The 16,892-nt window shown below is 37.9% G+C and overlaps 1 long non-coding RNA gene across 3 annotated transcripts in view; it reads left to right on the plus strand.

Annotated features, from left to right (window-relative positions):
- Positions 1–407: 407 nt before the first annotated feature.
- Positions 408–16,892, plus strand: part of LOC150065478 (uncharacterized) — a 118,330-nt gene continuing 101,845 nt past the window's right edge. For all 3 annotated transcript variants that reach the window (XR_016534778.1, XR_016534776.1, XR_016534777.1), the window contains exon 1: positions 408–474. This is a non-coding gene — a long non-coding RNA (uncharacterized LOC150065478). The remainder of the gene's footprint in view (positions 475–16,892) is intronic.

The following is a 16,892-nucleotide window of genomic DNA, read 5'->3' on the forward strand; positions in this document are numbered from 1 at the left end:
ACATCAGTACTGTCCATGCCAGTGGTTTATTGGGGTGTGTGTGTGTGTGTGTGTGTGTGTGTGTGTGTGTGTGTGTGTGTGTGTATGTGTGTGTTGAGGATTGAACTAATTGCCTGAACACCACCCTTGAGCTTTTGTGATCAAGGTTAGTGCTCTAGCACTTGTGCTGAAGCCCCATTCTTGGGTTCCTGTTGGTTTATTAGAGATAAAGTTCTTTCTGACTTTTTCCTGGGATGGTTTTGAATTGCAATCCTCAGCTCAGCCTCCTGAGTAACTAGGATTACAGACATGAACCACCTATATTCAGCTTTGCCCATGCCATTTTGAGTTCTCATTTTCTGTTTGTGGGAGTGTCTTTCTTCTTTTAAAGAACTGGTGCACTTATGTTCTCTCTCTTTTTCTTTGCAGGCAACTATCGCCCTGTTCTACCAGTAGCACTTGCTGACATGAATGTGAAGTGAATGTTTCCTGCAGGTATTCTCCCTATAAAGTTAAGAGCATTAGCCTTGAGAACATACCACCTAGGTTTTTCATTGCCTTACTGTCTTTCCCTACTTTTTTCTGTCTAGCTAAAAGACTTAAGCATCTGTAATGGGCTTGCTTTTATTCCATATGTACAATAGTCCAAACTAGTTCTTCAATAAATGGAAGGATAGAGCGGGAGATGGGGGAGGTGTATATTCAGACAAATTAGAATCATACATCTATTTCTATATGACAGCCACATTTAGTAATAGCACTCATAAACACACCCATATATGTAAATGAATTATGCTATAAAACCTTTCAACAAGTGCTGACAAGTCAGATGGCAGACTTACCCTGAAACTTGCCTTCCCAATAAAAACCTCATAATTAAAAACAAGGCTACCCATAAACTATAACATATTATAACAATTACTTCAAACTGGTACAAGACTCAATTAGAAAGTTAAAAGTCAGCTTTCTCAGGTACCGCCACAGTATGCAGTCAGCACATTACCATTTAGATTTGGATGTTGAGGTGGTACTCTTGTTAACTCTTGGCTGAAGAAGAAGCTAGGATGGGAGAGGGATGTAGTTTTACCTGCCAGTCAAAGCAGCACTAGTACTTTTTGTGTACTGACAGATTGCCTACTATGTGTCAGAGACTTTGTTAGTCACTGAATGTGCTAGAACAGTGTATATCCTCATTATAATCAGGGTTCCATCAGCTTTAACTTATTTACATTAAATACAAGCTCAAAATGGTTTATTGGATTTCCTACGGTTATTCAAATAGTAAGTGGCCATAACACTTGCTTGACTCCAAGTTTCTTGTTTTCCCTAACCACGCTTTTTATATCAAAGGTATAGCCTTGATGGAGGATATAACATGGAAGGCTATATTTGGAAGCTGTTGAATAAGATACAGTTGTGGCCTTAAGCCACATCCTGTTGAACATGTGGTAGAAAGGATAAGAGAAAGTTCTTCCCTGTTGGTAGCTGATTCTCAACTGGTTGTTACCTGTGTGCACTCTCTCAAAATTCCATTTGTTAGAGTTTATAAACTTATCCATGCAGACTTACATCAATCGAACAAGCATCAAGAACGAAGCCTTGAGATTTGGCATGTCTTTTCTTACAGCACTAGCCCACATGGCTAGCGTGAGATGGAAGTTTTGTAAGGATACAGCACTGCTTATCCATTGTGTTCCTTACTGACTTTCCCCTTACGAAGCTGCTTTGGTGAAACATCTTGTGAGAAATATAAGAGAGAAGCTGGAAGTTGGATGGAGGGGGCAAAGTAGTTGGTCAATTCCGATTACTAAATTCTGAAACAAAAACTATCTTACTAATCCAATAGTTTTCCTTCTTATCCTTTCCTCCCCCATCCTCCCTTTTCTCTTCCTTTCCTTCTTCTGCTTCCTTCTTTCTGTCTTTGTTCTCCTTATTTATGAGCTTGGTATTCAACCCAGGACCTAGTTTGTATTAGGCAAATGTTCTACTACTGAGCCTCATTGATTAGCCTTCCAACTCAGATTTTACTGAATGGAAGAAAGCTCCATGCATAGGCAGGATGTCTCAGGATATACTCCTGTTTCATACATTTTAGGTTTTCTGAAATTATTTATTATATGCAACCCTTTTGAAATCCTTAATGGCATACAGCAGCACCGAGACTGACAAAGCTTTTTTAAAGTTCCAGAGAGTCAATTGTTTTGCTTTTGTGAGTCATATATATGGTTCTGTCAAAAATGACTCAGCCCTCCTGGTGTAGAACCAAAGTAGCTGTAGATTATAAAATAAATGATCGAGAGTGTCTGTGCCCCAATACAACTTTATTTACAAAAATTAGCATCAGAAAAGATTTGAGACAAAGTTAAATTTGCTGACAGTCGGTGTAGGTGTAGTGGAGACAGTTCATCTGAAGTGTCATTATTAACCTATCATTCCAGCTGGATAGTCTTGAAAAAATATTTAATTTCAGTTTGATGTAGTTTTCTTATCTATAAAATGGAATAATAACCTCTGTAGCTAAATGTAACACATTGTCTGACACCTAATAGGTACATAGTATATGTTAACTATAGTAATTATCATTAGTATCATATTATTATTTTAATTTGCCTTAGTTTATAAGAATGCTTATTGTCTACCTAATATATTTACAGTAAACTAATACGTTCTACTGGGGGCAGCTAAGTCTGTTTTGCTGATGTATCTTAAAATGTCTTCAACAGTGATCAGAAAACTGCCTTAAAGATGATGGGAGTTTCATACTATTGAATGGCTAATGCTCTCTCTCCATTCTAGTTTCCTGACTTCAAATCCTTTTGGAGAGCACTTTATAGATTTATTTTCCTTCTTTATTTTCTTTGTAGAGTAATTATGCAGATGTTGATTGGTGTTAATCTCGGCTTTCACTATCACAAGGCAATAAACTGTTGAAAACTCCATGCATAAGCAGAATGCATGAATTCAGACAGCACTGGTAGCCTTGTGAGTGGGAAAATGTGGGTGTGTCAAGTGTGGTTTCTGGTGACAGAGAGGGTGGATGCACCTGCTCTACCAGTATGCTGGCACTTAGTGTAGTGGCTGCTTCTCTGTGCTATTTGTTTCTGTCTTCTTTATGAAAGTTCATTGGCTGACTTGTTGCTGGGCTCACCCCATATCCTGTATATGACACCTTGCCTTTCTTTCTGTGGCTTTCTGCTTCATTTCTAGAACTATATCTAGCTTATAGGAATAAGCCTTTTTTTTTCAGTGCCCATCCTGGGACTGAACTTAGCACTTGGTCATTGCTTTGGAGCTTTTGTGTTCTAGCCTAGCATTCTACTACCTGAGCCACAACTCCACTTCTGCTTTTTGGCTGTTAAGTAGAAATAAGAGTCTCTCACAGAATTTCCTGCTGAAGGTGGACTTCAAACTGAAGTTCTGAAATCTCAGTTTACTGAGTTAGGATTACAAACATAAGCCACTGGTGCCTGGCTAAGACACTGTGTTTTTAATTTTATGGCTTTTCCAAGAAAGTGAGCCATGATGATATGTAAGATTCTAGACTCATTGTAGACATGAACTTAGTTGAACTTTTTCTTCTTTGACTAGTAGAGAAACTTATACCAGTCATAGTGGGGGGAAAAGCCACAGAGCAGGGCCTAAGTTGTTGAAGAAACTATAAATGTAAGGCCTCCACTTATCTTCCACCTTCAATTCCTGCTAGCAAAATGGATTATCAGTCCTTTTGAAAGTCTCTTTTCTATCCTGTCTCCTCGACATTCCCACCTTTGTTTTTTTATAGTAAAGAATAAAGAGAAACGATAGCCTATCTTTGTTGAGTTGTATGGGAGAAGTCTAGTAACAACAGTTAGGTGAAAATTCACTTTTCTGGGGCCGGGAGTTTGGCCTAGTGGTAGAGTGCTTGCCTAGCATGCACAAAGACCTGGGTTGATTCCTCAGTACCACATGCATAGAAAAAAGTTGGAAGTGGTGCTGTGGCTCAAGTGGTAGAACTTAGCCTTGAGAAAGCCCAAGGACAGTGCTCAGGTCCTGTCAGTGCTTAGGACAGAATTCAAGCCAAGTCTAGCAAAGAAATAGGAAAGAAAAGAAAAGAAAAAAATTCACCTGTGTGTTTTTTGAATTGAAATTAAAGGGTGTGTATGCTAATTAGATCCAAATCTTTAAACATGATGCTAAAGCTCCCCAAAGTGAGAAAAGGCCTAAAGCAACCAATAGCATGTAGAGACATTATGAAAAATCTTCACTACATATTTAGGTACCACAAGAAACAAATTCATTGAATGAAATAACCAATCTAAGTATACATTAAAGAAAAAAATATTAAAAAATCAATTTAGGTCAATGTAACTTCAAAGGTATAGTAGAATGGCATGTAAGTTGCAATAAATAACAAGGTTAGTCTAAAGGCAAAATTGTTTCTTTTCACTTTTGTACATGAGAAGATGTGTCCATGCTAAAGCTTCCTCATTCTTCACACATTCTGAGTCTGTAATTTACCGAAACTCCTCTGTTAATGTTTGTTTAGCGTGTTTCTTAGTTTACTAAAAAGGGTTTATAGTTGCTTCCTCATAACACAAGCTACACATCTATTTAGCGGATGGTGTTGTCTTAAATAACTTCTCTGGCTCATGTATATCTTGGAGGATGATCTTCCAAGAAAACCCTTGGAAAGCATAATGGATGTTCATGTATAATTAGGGGTTTCTTTCTGCAACTTAGCTGCATTAGAGACCCAGGCATGTAGGCTTAATATAATATCCATCAGAAACTAATTCTGTAGTTGGATTCTGATTCAGCAAGTTGCCATCCATATAGCTCTGGAACAGGATTTAAAGGAAGTTTTTAAGCGCCCTAACATCAATATATCAGTTTGGCTTCAGTTTCTTTCTTCCTCTCATAATAATTACTTATGTACATATCTGGCTTCCTCACTCCTCTGAGGGCAGGGATCATGCCTTATTCATTTCTGTAATATTTTGCATTATATTCATGGCTTCTAGTACAGGACCTCATCCAGATTAGTTCCTAAAGAAATGAGTATTAGAGAAATAATTATACATCAGCGAGAAAAGCCCATTCAAATTCTTAAACATGTCACTTTCAGTTAGTATGTGGCATCAAGAAGAACTACAAGTTTGAAGTGCATACTAGCCTTTAATGTGGATAAACTAGCTGCTGCACAAGTTCTGCCATTCCATCACTAGCCACGGCTCAGTGCTGGGTGAATCGTATCCTGGCATGTTTTGGCAGGACTCTTTACCTGGTTTGCCCAATATGCGTTGGGTCTAGTTTCGACAGGAATTATTTACACACATTTAATTTTTAACACTTCAGCTATGGCTTGTCATTGTTCCTTTTACTCATCTTCTCTACTTAATTTTGGGAACAAGCATCTTTAATTCTTGCTGTTCCTGTTTGGTTAGATTAATTTTAGCTTGCTTGCTCTTTAGTGTTCATGAGAGTCAAGATATTTTCCAGCCATATTTCCTGTATAAGAAACTATAGACCGCATTACCACAAAAGGAAGTGGACATGTGTGGAAGAATAAAAATATTTAAATAATTCAAGAATTTGTATCCTGGGGGTTAAAGCAAGGCATTTGAATTAAGTTATCTCATTGATTGTTGTGTATTTGGTTGTTAATATAAGGTAATCAGCTCTTATTTAATTTTAACTGTTGTCACAATGGAGTTAAAAAATGACATGTGATGGGCTTTGTCAAATTTAATAGAACTGTTTTATTTCATATTTAGGGAGAATTGTATATACTGGGGGAAGAATAATGAACTTTGGGCAAAGAAATGATTTCCTAAATAGGACATGGGCCTGGCATGGTGGCTCACACCTGTAATCCTAGCTACTCAGGAGGCTGAGATCTGATGATTACAGTTCAAAGTCAGCAGGCACTAAAGCACTAAAGAATGTGAGACTCATATCTTCAATTAACCACTAGAAAATGGGAAGTAGGGCTGTGACTCAAGGTAGGACAGTAGCCTTGAGCTGGCCCAGAGTTCAAGCCCCATGACCCCCCCCCCACAAAAAAGAATAGGACATGGTTACAAAAAAATCAATGTTGAAAAATCTCTTGAACAATTATTTTTCCTTGTGGTATTTATGCAATGTTTCTTAATGACTTTCTATAAATTATATATATATATACATATTTACAAGAAACTTAAAGGATATGAAAAGAAGAAAAACTTTTGGGGAGAAAATACTTGTAGAATTTCTCACTTCAGTCTGCCCTGCAATAGGTGGGAGAGTGTGTCTTTATGTTATAATGTTCATGTCTTACAAGATCCAGACTATCCAATAGACTGTATGAGGTCTGAGTTTGCCACCTAGAGGAGAGAGCTGATATTCAACTTTATTCCAAGTTACTTCAATAGATTTTTTTGGGGGGTGGGGGGGTGGGGAGGGTGTTACCACCCTACCCCTGGGCCTGGATGCTGTCCCGGAGCTCTTCAGCTCAAGGCTACCTTCCCTACCCTAGAGCCAAGCCACATTTCCCGTTTCTTAGGGGTTAATTGGAGATAAGAGTCTCAGGTTCTTTTGTGCCCGGGCTGGCTTTGAACCTTGATCCTCAGATCTCAGCCTCCTTAAGTAGCTAGGATTACAGGCGTGAGCCACCATGCCTGGCTTTCAGTAGAGTTTTTAAAATACATTCCTTCAATTAATTACTTATTCATGTAATTTTCACAAAACAAAATATCTACAAGGGTATAATATTGTACCAATGTAGATTTGCTAAATCTGTTAGAGAGAGATCTATTAAGTTCAAAGAAACTATGAATGTGCCATACTTTGATCACTCAATTGGCTATCTTTAAATCTTTGTATTAAAGATAATGTAACCAAACAATGGAATGATTCTAAGTATTCATATTTGATTTGGGTATTTTTGTAGTTTTAGGGCTATAAGAAAACTTAGTTTTTATTTACCCTATTTTTCTCATTCATTTTTAATCTTTGACAAGTTTGATGCAAAAAACTGTAATTTCTTTTTGATTAATGTGGACAGTATATAATTTCTTCTACCAAGAAACTCACAGGGCATACTATTAATGATAAAGCAAAAAAATCTGATGCTTTATTTGCCAGTTCTGGGCCTTGAACTCAGGGCCTGGGCACTGTCCGTGGCCTTTTCAAGGCTAACACTCTACCACTTGGGCCACAGCACCACTTCCAAATTTTTCTCTGTATGTGGTACCAAGGAATCGAATCCCGGGCTTTGTGCATGCTAGGCAAGCACTCTACCAGTAGCCCATGCTCTAGGCCCCTCTGATACATTTTAATTAACTAAGTACCTAATATTACTTAATTAAGGGAGCCAGGGATTTAACCTAAAGCCTTGTACATGCTGTATGAGCTCTATACAGCTGAATGCCTTGCTCAATTCTAACACATTAAAAAAATTAAGCAAAAAGTTTATTTAAACAACACTTTCAACATAAAGAGAAAGCTATCTCACGTCCATTTTTTTTCAAAGAACATTATATCTCTACTTATAGACATAGCACCTTGGGCAGGGAGTGTGGCCTAATGGTAGAGTGCTTGCCTCTCATATACGATGCCCTGGTTTTGATTCCTCAGTATCACATACACAGAAAAATCCAGGAGTGGTGCTGTGGCTTAAATGATGGAGCCTTGAGAAAGCTTAAGGACTATGCCTAGGCCCTGAGTTCATGCTCCCCAACTGGCAAAAAAGCCCCCCCAAACAAAAAAACAACATTGTCTTACATATAACAGGGAAATTATAGAATTGTCCTTTGTTTCAGAACATCAAATAAAGAATATTAAATAAACATTGTAAAAGATATTTATTATTTATCTGATAGTTTGTTGAAGCAGTGAGAGTAGGCTGGATGTGGTGGTAAGCCTAGCTACATGGAAGAAGTAGGTAAGGAGGATTGCAGTTTGAAGTCAGACTGTGAAAAAAGCACAATGATCAAAAAATACTGAAAGCAAAAATGATTGAGAATGTGATTCAAATGGCTGAATACCTGCTTAGCAAGCTTGAGTTCTATCCTCAGTGCCACTTAAACCGAACAAGGCAAAACAAGCCAACAAAAAGCCATTGGAACAAAATATCTTACTATAATATAAAAGTAAAAGTTGAATGAGCAAGCCACTAATAGAGAATTAAGTATTTTCATAGAACTGGTATTTTTTTCCTCCATTTACCTGCCTTTGATATCAATTAAAACATGCCATTGGCCATTTAGTTAAAAAAAAAAAAAAGCTGGGCACTAGTGGCTCATGCCTGTTATCCTAACTTAGATAACTGAGATCTAAGAATCCTGGTCCAAAGCTAGCTTGGGCAGGAAAGTCTGTGAGACTCTTCTGCAATTAACCCCCAGAAAACCGGAAGTGAAGCTATGACTCAAAGTGGCAGAGCAAAAAAAGCTCAGAGACAGTGTCCAAGCCCTGAGTTTAGGTCCCATGACTACCACAACCACCACCACCACCACCACCAGGCAATATACTTGTACATACACAGCAGTTACTTTCTATACAATAAAGGAATAGGGAAGGAGAAAATGATGAGAAAACTTCACTGCATTTGTCAAGATGTGGTTGAACCAAATTGCAGTTTCCTAATTGAGAATGCATTCTTGCTCCATAGGAACAAAATTCTGGAGTAGTGTGGGCACTTTCTGTCCTTTTGGACACATCAGTTTCATTTAACTCTCCCTTTCTAACTGTACATGTATGTCTGTTTCATTGACAGACTATTCTTCAAATCAGAATTTGATCTGTCATATTAACAAACCCTGTCATTCACGATAGGCTTTCATTTATATCCCAGAATTATTTTGCCCTGCCATCTTTGAATTAATAGAATTGTTGCTCTGAGTCTTGACTTCTTGGGTTTTTCATTAGCTAATGTATTCTTAGGTACAGCTTCACAAAATAGGTGCCAGTTCTGTAACCAAACAAATAGCGCCAAGACCTGCTGAATTTATTTATTTATCTATTTTTGGCCAGTCCTGGGCTTGGACTTTCTCAAGGCTAGAGCTCTACCACTTGAGCCTCAGCACCACTTCTGGCTTTTTTCTATGTATGTGGTACCAATGAATCGAACCTGGGCCTTCATGCATGCTAGGCAGGCACTCTACCACTAGGCCAAACTCCCGGCCAGGCCCGGCCTGGCCTGCTGAATTTTAAATGATATGTCCATCTGTATGGGTGGTAATGTTCTATATTCTTTTGATTGTAGGCTTCTAGGAAGTAGAGGTTGGTGCTATTTTCCCCCAATTGTTGTTGTTGTTCTTGTTGTTGTGTTTTTGGTTAGTTGTGGGGCCTAGACGCTGTTCTGGAGCAATTCAGCTCAAGTACCATTTCTCCATTTCTTTTTTTTTTTTTTTGCCAGTCCTAGGCTTGAGCTCAGGGCCTGAGCACTGTCCTTGGACTTTCTCAAGGCTAGAGCTCTACCACTTGAGCCTCAGCACCACTTCCGGCTTTTTTCTATGTATGTGGTACTGAGGAATCAAACCCGGGTCTTCATGCATGCTAGGCAAGCACTTTAACCACTAGGCCAAACTCCCGGCCCCCCATTTCTCCATTTCTGTTTTTCTGGTGGTTAATTGAAGATAAGAGTCTCATGGACTTTTGTTCTGGGGCTGGCTTTGAACCATGATCCTCAAATCTCAGCTTCCTGAGTAGCTAGGATTGTAGGAATGAGCCATTGGCACCCGGCTTCTCCCAATTTTTGAGTAAGGGAATGCATGTTACTATAATCATAGTGAAAGGATAGATTGCAGTAGATATTTGAATATGTTGCATAGTTTCTTAGAAACAGCTGCAGAAAGAGATGGCTCAGCAGATATGCATGGCACACTGTATGGTTTCTTTGAGCGCTCAGCTGCTGAATAAAATTTACCAAATCTTCAGATCCCCAGTATTCTTTACTTGGGTTGAATTGGTTTCCCAAATTGATATGGTGAATTTCTGACCCCTAGTACCTCATTACTAACATAACTGGTTGAGATAAGAGCATTCTGGAGTAGAATGAGGCCTCAATCTAATGTGACCATTGCCCTTATGAAAAGGGGGAATTGGGCTATAAAGACACTCAAGTGGAAAACATTAGTTAAACACTGGTGTTCTACTGCTTCAAGCAAAGAAATTACCAGCAACTAGGAGAGAGGTTTGTGTGTGAGTGTGTGGGTCTCTCTCTCTCTCTCTCTCTCTCTCTCTCTCTCTCTCTCTCTCTCTCTCTCTGTCTCTGTCTCTCTGTCTCTCTCTGTCTCTGTCTCTCTCTCTCTGTCTCTGTCTCTCTGTCTCTGTCTCTGTCTCTGTCTCTCTCTCTCTCTCCCCCCTTCCTTCCTTCTCTCCCTTCCTCCCTCCCTCCCTCTCTGTCTCTGTTTCTGTCTCTGTCTCTGTCCCTCTGCATGTACTATTAGGGCTTAAACCCTTCTATGTACTTTCTTGGAGGCAACACTCAAAACCCCTTCTGTTTTAGCTATTAAAAAAGATTCTCATATTTATATACTGATAGGCCTGTACTCATGTCTTCTATTTATGTTTTCTGGGTGAGGTCTCATGAACATTTTGCCCCAGTTCTCATTGAACTGCTATCTTTTCAAAAGCTTCTTTGGCAGGTGTGAGCTAGCATACAAGCTCTTTCATTACTCTTTAAGCTAAATGTAATCATGTCTCCATGGGGCTAGCTGCTGTCCAGTATGGTTTTTCTGAAGGTTAAAAAAATTACAAAAATACCAGGTGTCTAAAGCTAAAAAAAGTTAAAAAATCACTTCTCATTTTTTTCTAAAAAAAAATGAAGAGCTTTTTTTCCCTCCAAGAGAAAAACTAACTTCTCTTTATCTAAAAATGTGGATTTATACAGAAACTGTGATAGTTTGTTCACAGATGAAATAAACTTTGATAACTTGTCTCTAAGCTTCTTTACCACATCAAAGTTTTAGCTACAAATTTAGAACTTTTTTTTCTTTTCATTTAAAAAATTTTATTGTATGGATGATGTATTTTTTGTTGTTGTTTTGTTTTGTTCCATTAGTGCAGTTTGAACTTATGGCCTTCGTGCTATCTCTTATCTTTTTGCTCAAGGCTGGTACTCTAACACTTGAGCCACACATCCACTTCTGGCTTTCTAGTGGTTAACTGATGTAAGAGTGAAGGACTTTCTGCTTGGGCTGGTTTCAAACCATGGACCTCATATCTTAGCCCTGTGATTAGCTAGAATTACAGGCATGAGCCATTGACATCTCACTAGACCTTTATTCACCTCCAGTAAGTCCATGCTACAGGATGAGGCAGGATTTAGATATATGTGGTTTTTAAATCTCTTTTTCATGTCAAACTATAAAAAATAGTGGGAATTCATTCCTTCAATCTTGACCTTATTATCATAATAATGATGGAAACTGGAAAACATTAAAAAAAAAAACCCTAAACAAGCAGCCCTGAAATTTTCTACACTTGCTGCTTCAGTCTTTCTGTTTAGAACACCAGTGCCATGACCTATGCACCTGTTTTGAATCAAACATAGTTTTTCTTTTGGAAAAATAACTTCTTTATAATGAAGCAAACTGCAAGCTTTTTTCCTTCCTGGAGAAGTCAGCAAGATAAACTGCATATTCTAAGAGCTATCCTACATTGAATATGAGAGAGGTAAGAGGAATGTATTCTTTTGTTCCAAACTGTGGAGGTGATGTGTAGAAATCTGCAGTTCAAAAGGGAAAGCAGCTGAAGAGAAACAGGCAGCCAACTCTAGTAGATAGCATAGAAATTTTTGCCAAGTCCTGAGTCAGAATTTTGTTTTGGGAATCAACATAAAGACACCTAAGGTCAGGAAAATGTTCCTGTGTACACCTCCGCTATCTTTTTCCAAATAGATTTAAAGTTTTCAAATAAAGACATATGAAGCCTATGTTGACAAAAAGGAGATCAATTTAACTTATTGTATGGTCTGGTTAATAAGAAAGTTTATAGACTCCAAAGTGACTACTTTAATTTTGAGTGTTGGGGGGGGAGTCAAAAGTCATGCAGCATCAGCAAAGTCTAGTCCTTTTCATGTGTGTTCATTTGTGGGTGACTAAAGTTCAGTTTTCTCAGCGTACCATAATCTTAGTATACCTGGCCAAACATCACAATGAATAATCAGATTTACCTTACCAGGGTAGATTTGCCCTGGGAATCTATCAGCCAAGTGTACTGTGTTTTACATGAGTCTTAGACTCACCTCATTTGCTGACAGGACCTGTCCAGCCGGTTTATAACCATGAGATCACTTTGCTGGGCCTAATAGAGGAAACCAAGAAATAAATAACTTGACTTTAAGTATCCAAAGTTCTCTTTCTACTTTCTTATCCAAACCCCTTCTATTACCTCTATAGGGACTGAAAGCTTCGTTCATGGATTAATTAGTTAATTAATGCCCTAAAGATTATGTAAATTCTGTCAATCTTTCAGTCACTGGTCAGGGCACTAGAAATATAATTAAACTAGACATTTCCTGCCTTCACAATTATATAAACAAATAATCATATTAGTCTGCAAATAGCCAACAAGTCATAGAACTCAGTCATTCAAGTCTTTATCTTTAAAAAGCAGAACATGGCACAAATGGTGTTTGGAAGAGGATGGCACAGAAAGGGATTTAGGCGATTCAACGCACCAAATTAAGGAATGCATGAAAACGGGTTCATCTGCTTCACAGTGAATTCTGAATGAAATCTCCCCACTGAAACCTAGAGTCTGCCTTGACCCATGGACACTTCTGTTGTACAGGAATATTACCCTAGTGTTTCTCTACATCATTATCTTTGGGTATTGTCACAACACTGTTTTGGTAGTACTCAGACATAGTAGTAAGATAAAAAATATGACCACAAGGCGTAGGAGCATGGCCTAGGGAGTGAGTGCTTGCCTAGTATGCACAAGAGACCTGGGTTCGATTCCTTAGTACCACATACATAGAAAAAAGCCTGAAGTGGTGCTGTGGCTCAAGTGGTAGAGTTCTAGCCTTGAGAAAGTCCAAGGACAGTGCTCAGACCATGAGCACTCAAGCCCAAGACTGGAAAAAAAAAAAAAAGACCGTAAGATTAACCCTGGCCTTGTCACTTTAGAGAAAGGAAAACCCAGATACCTTTGAATTTACTTCCCTACCGCCCTTTTGTTTCTTCTGCAAGAGTTACTTCAAATGTAGTCTGTTTTTTACACACAGGAGTCTGTTTTTCACACACTTAGACTATCCTAATTAGATATGCCTATAGCATAATTTACTGATGCATTGCCATGGCTATAAAATGCCTTGAAAATCTGGTCATAGTAGAGGTTTATGATATTACTATAAATGGATTGTTGTTGTAATACTATTAAAGCATTATTTACTTTGAACTTGTAATTTTATCTGTTTTAATTTTTTAACTACTTTTAACTACTTTCATCTCCCTAAAATTGTAAGTGGCTTCAAGTTTATATCTGGTTGGATCATAAAATTTTAAATTATTGTAGGTAAAATACTTGTGTCAGTCATTCATTTAAAAACATTTTTAGTGTGACCCATGGGCTAGCCTTTTCTGATGTTACATAGGATAAATTAAGTCTCCTCCCATTACAGACTTGAGAATCCTTATTTCTCCATGAATATTAAGCACTGATTTAGGTTGTAGCATATTCATATTCATAGAATTATTGACATAGAATAAAGTATGAATCAGCATTTAAGTCTTCTCCACATTTGCTGCACTATATGGATTTATCCCCCTTCCATCAAAAACTATCTGAATAAGTGGAGTGTTCTGACTGAGGAATCACATACTTCCTGCACTGTCCCCACAAGTGTGTATAATTCAGCAGTCAGTCATTGGTCAGTTGCTGTGCACATAGATGAGGGCTATGTCTGTCCTCAAGGCATTTATAGTTTGATGGGTATGAGATTTGCTTTTTTAAACATGTAATACTTCTTTCTCCCTTACTTTATCCATTCCCAAACTTATTCATGTACCATCTTCATGAGTTTCACTAGATTTACATATATCATACTATTAAGAAGCAGACTATTATGCTTCTTAAAATTTATTATTAGCCTGGTGCAGTGGCTCATGCCTGTAGTCCTAGCTACTCAGGAGGCTGAGATCTGAGGACTGCAGTTCAAAGTCAGCTCAAGCACAAAAGTCCTTGACTCTAATCTCCAATTAACCACCAAGAAATCAGAAGTGGCACTGTGGCTCAAGGGGTAGGGCGGCAGCCTTGAGCTGAAGAGCTCAGGGACAGCGTCCAGGCCCAGAGTTCAAGCCCAAATGACAGAGCAAAAAAAGACATTATTATTTTAAACTTAAATTTGTTTAATAATAGAAACAGTACTGCTAGTGGCTAGGTTGATGTGCTAGTTATACATTTTCAAATATCCTTATATGAATATGGGATGTCTGAGTTGAATATTTTTGTCTATATTCATCCCCAAATGCCTTCCTCAGTGTTATATATATATATTATGCTTTGAGTAGGTGCACCTGTGAGACTGTTTAGAGAGTAAAATTGGCAAGAGAAAAAAATGCAGAAATAATGAGAACCACAATAGTAATGAGACCTTTTATTTATGGAGGGCTTTGCATGTGCCATTTAACTTGATCTCATTTCATTTTCACAGCACTCACAGGCTGTGACAGCTCTTATTACAGAAATATGAGGTAAAAGGCAAGAGATAGGGGACAGTAGAAAGGAAGCTTCATTTTGTTTGGGCCACCGTAACTGACATAATATTTTAATATTTATTCTTTTTTAGTCAGCTGATATTTCATTCTTGAATATTATATGAAAATTAGGATATGATGGTTGCAAACATTTTTCATCATCTATCTCTGCTGTTAGTCAAATAAAGTAGTTATTCCCCCAAGAGGATATCAGTGTCAACTACATCTATGCTGGGAAGGCTGAATCTTCCTTTACCAGGCTCAAGCAGAAGAAGTCAGATAAAAACATGTTTTCTCTTTGTTTCCTAATCATTTCCCATTTCCCTAGTTGCCAGTCACTGAGAATATCTTTTGTTGAAGTGGAACCAAAGCATTTGTTCAAGAGCTTTTTTCATTCTCTACACGAGTGCTTAATTTGTTATAATCTTCTAGCTCTCCCCTGGGAAAACAGTAAAAGAATTTTTATGAAACATGATCTCAGTAGATATCCCAGGATTGACTTGAACTTGCAATCTACCTGTAACCTCCTGAGTGTAGGAATAAAGGCATATACAATCCATCTACTGTACTATGTTTTCATAAACATATTCTTATACTATATCAGAATTATCAATATTAAAGTTCATCCCTCAAGAGAGGAAAACAATTGAAGCCTAGAAAAAAGTGGGAAATTTTTCCTTTTTTGATTCTACAAGTATTATTATAATAAAATTAGGACATGGATTCTTTTTTTTATATATGTATGGATTTTGCTTCCAATATGGCTTACTTTTTTTTTTTTTTTTTTTGGTGGGTCATGGGGCTTAAACTTAGCCTGGGTGCTGTCCCTGAGCGCTTCAGCTCAAGGCTACCACTCTACCCATGGGCCTTGACATTGCTGCTGAGCTTTTCAGCTCGAGGCTACCGCCCTACCCTTGAGCCTACCCCACTTCCAGTTTTCTAGAGGTTAATTGGAGATAAAGAGTCTCAGGTTTGAACCTTGATCCTTAGATCTCAGCCTCCTAAGTAGCTAGGATTACGGGCATGAGCCACTGCACTCAGCTGGCTTACTTGTGTTTGATCCTGCATTCTTTCTAAGCAGTGTGTTTTGTACTTAGTTGCTGCTGAGTAATTGATTTTAGGCTTACTAAATGGTTTAATGGACCCCATATACCTGCCTTTTAATTCTTCGTTGTCAAAACATTTTGGATATGTAATCCCCATTTAGATTTCCACTGTTCATTTTCCCTGTAAGAGAGATAGTGTATTTGAAAGATACTTTGGTGAGCCATAGATTTAGAGATCTAGAACAGTATGCTGCCATTGTCACTGTAACACATGCTGTGTCTAAGCAACATGCATCAGAATGATCAAAATAGGAAAGATGAAACATCTAAGTTGATTAAATATTTTCTTTCGCATCAATGACAGGAGCTCTAGGATATAATTAACTTATTTTTGGCAATTATGGGACATTATCTACAGATCATAAAATGCTTAGAAAATGATGAGATTATGGTTGATGTTTTTCATGAATATTTTATCAAATGATTGCTCCAGATGTTTTCAGAGAAGTCTAATTAAAGTGTAGCTTTAGGTTGTTAATGTGACTGAATATTAGTGTTGTTGAAGGTTTCACATGTGACTTTCCTATATATACACATTTACATACACATGTTTATATTATGCCAAATACTTATTGGAAAGTAATTCATAAGGTATCACCCTTTGTATTTATAAATATAGTTTAGTACAAAGTTCACTTTAAGAGGTGTATTTTTGAAGCCTGATTTTTACCATGAAGGTCAATGCCTTCTTCTTTATAATTCCCTGGATTAAAAAAATAGCTTGATGAAATACAACATGCTTCTACCTCCCCCTCCTTCCTGTGCCTCTCTCCCTGCCAGTTATTCTATTCCTTTTTTGGCATCTGGACTTCTTCTTCTGCCAAATGAGTCAGTTAGAGAGGAAATGTTTAACCCACATTTTTAATCTTGGCTGGAAAAAGAGATTTGAAGCACAAGGTTCTTAAGTGTATGTATGTATGTATGTATGTATGTATGTATGTATGTATGTATGAATTTTTTGGTGCCAGTCCTGGGGCTTGAAATCAGTACTGGGGCTCTGTCCCTGAGCATTTTGCTTAAGGCTAGAACTCTACTTTTTGAGCTACAGCTCCACTTCTGGCTTTTTTGGTATTTAATTGGATATGAGCTGTATGGATGTTCCTGCAAAGGCTGCCTTCAAATCATGGTCCTCAGATCTCACCCTCCT

The sequence above is a fragment of the Megascapheus bottae genome, chromosome 3 (genome assembly GCF_031878675.1).
Source record: "Megascapheus bottae isolate mThoBot1 chromosome 3, mThoBot2.hap1, whole genome shotgun sequence".
In the NCBI taxonomy this organism is placed as follows: domain Eukaryota; kingdom Metazoa; phylum Chordata; class Mammalia; order Rodentia; family Geomyidae; genus Megascapheus; species Megascapheus bottae.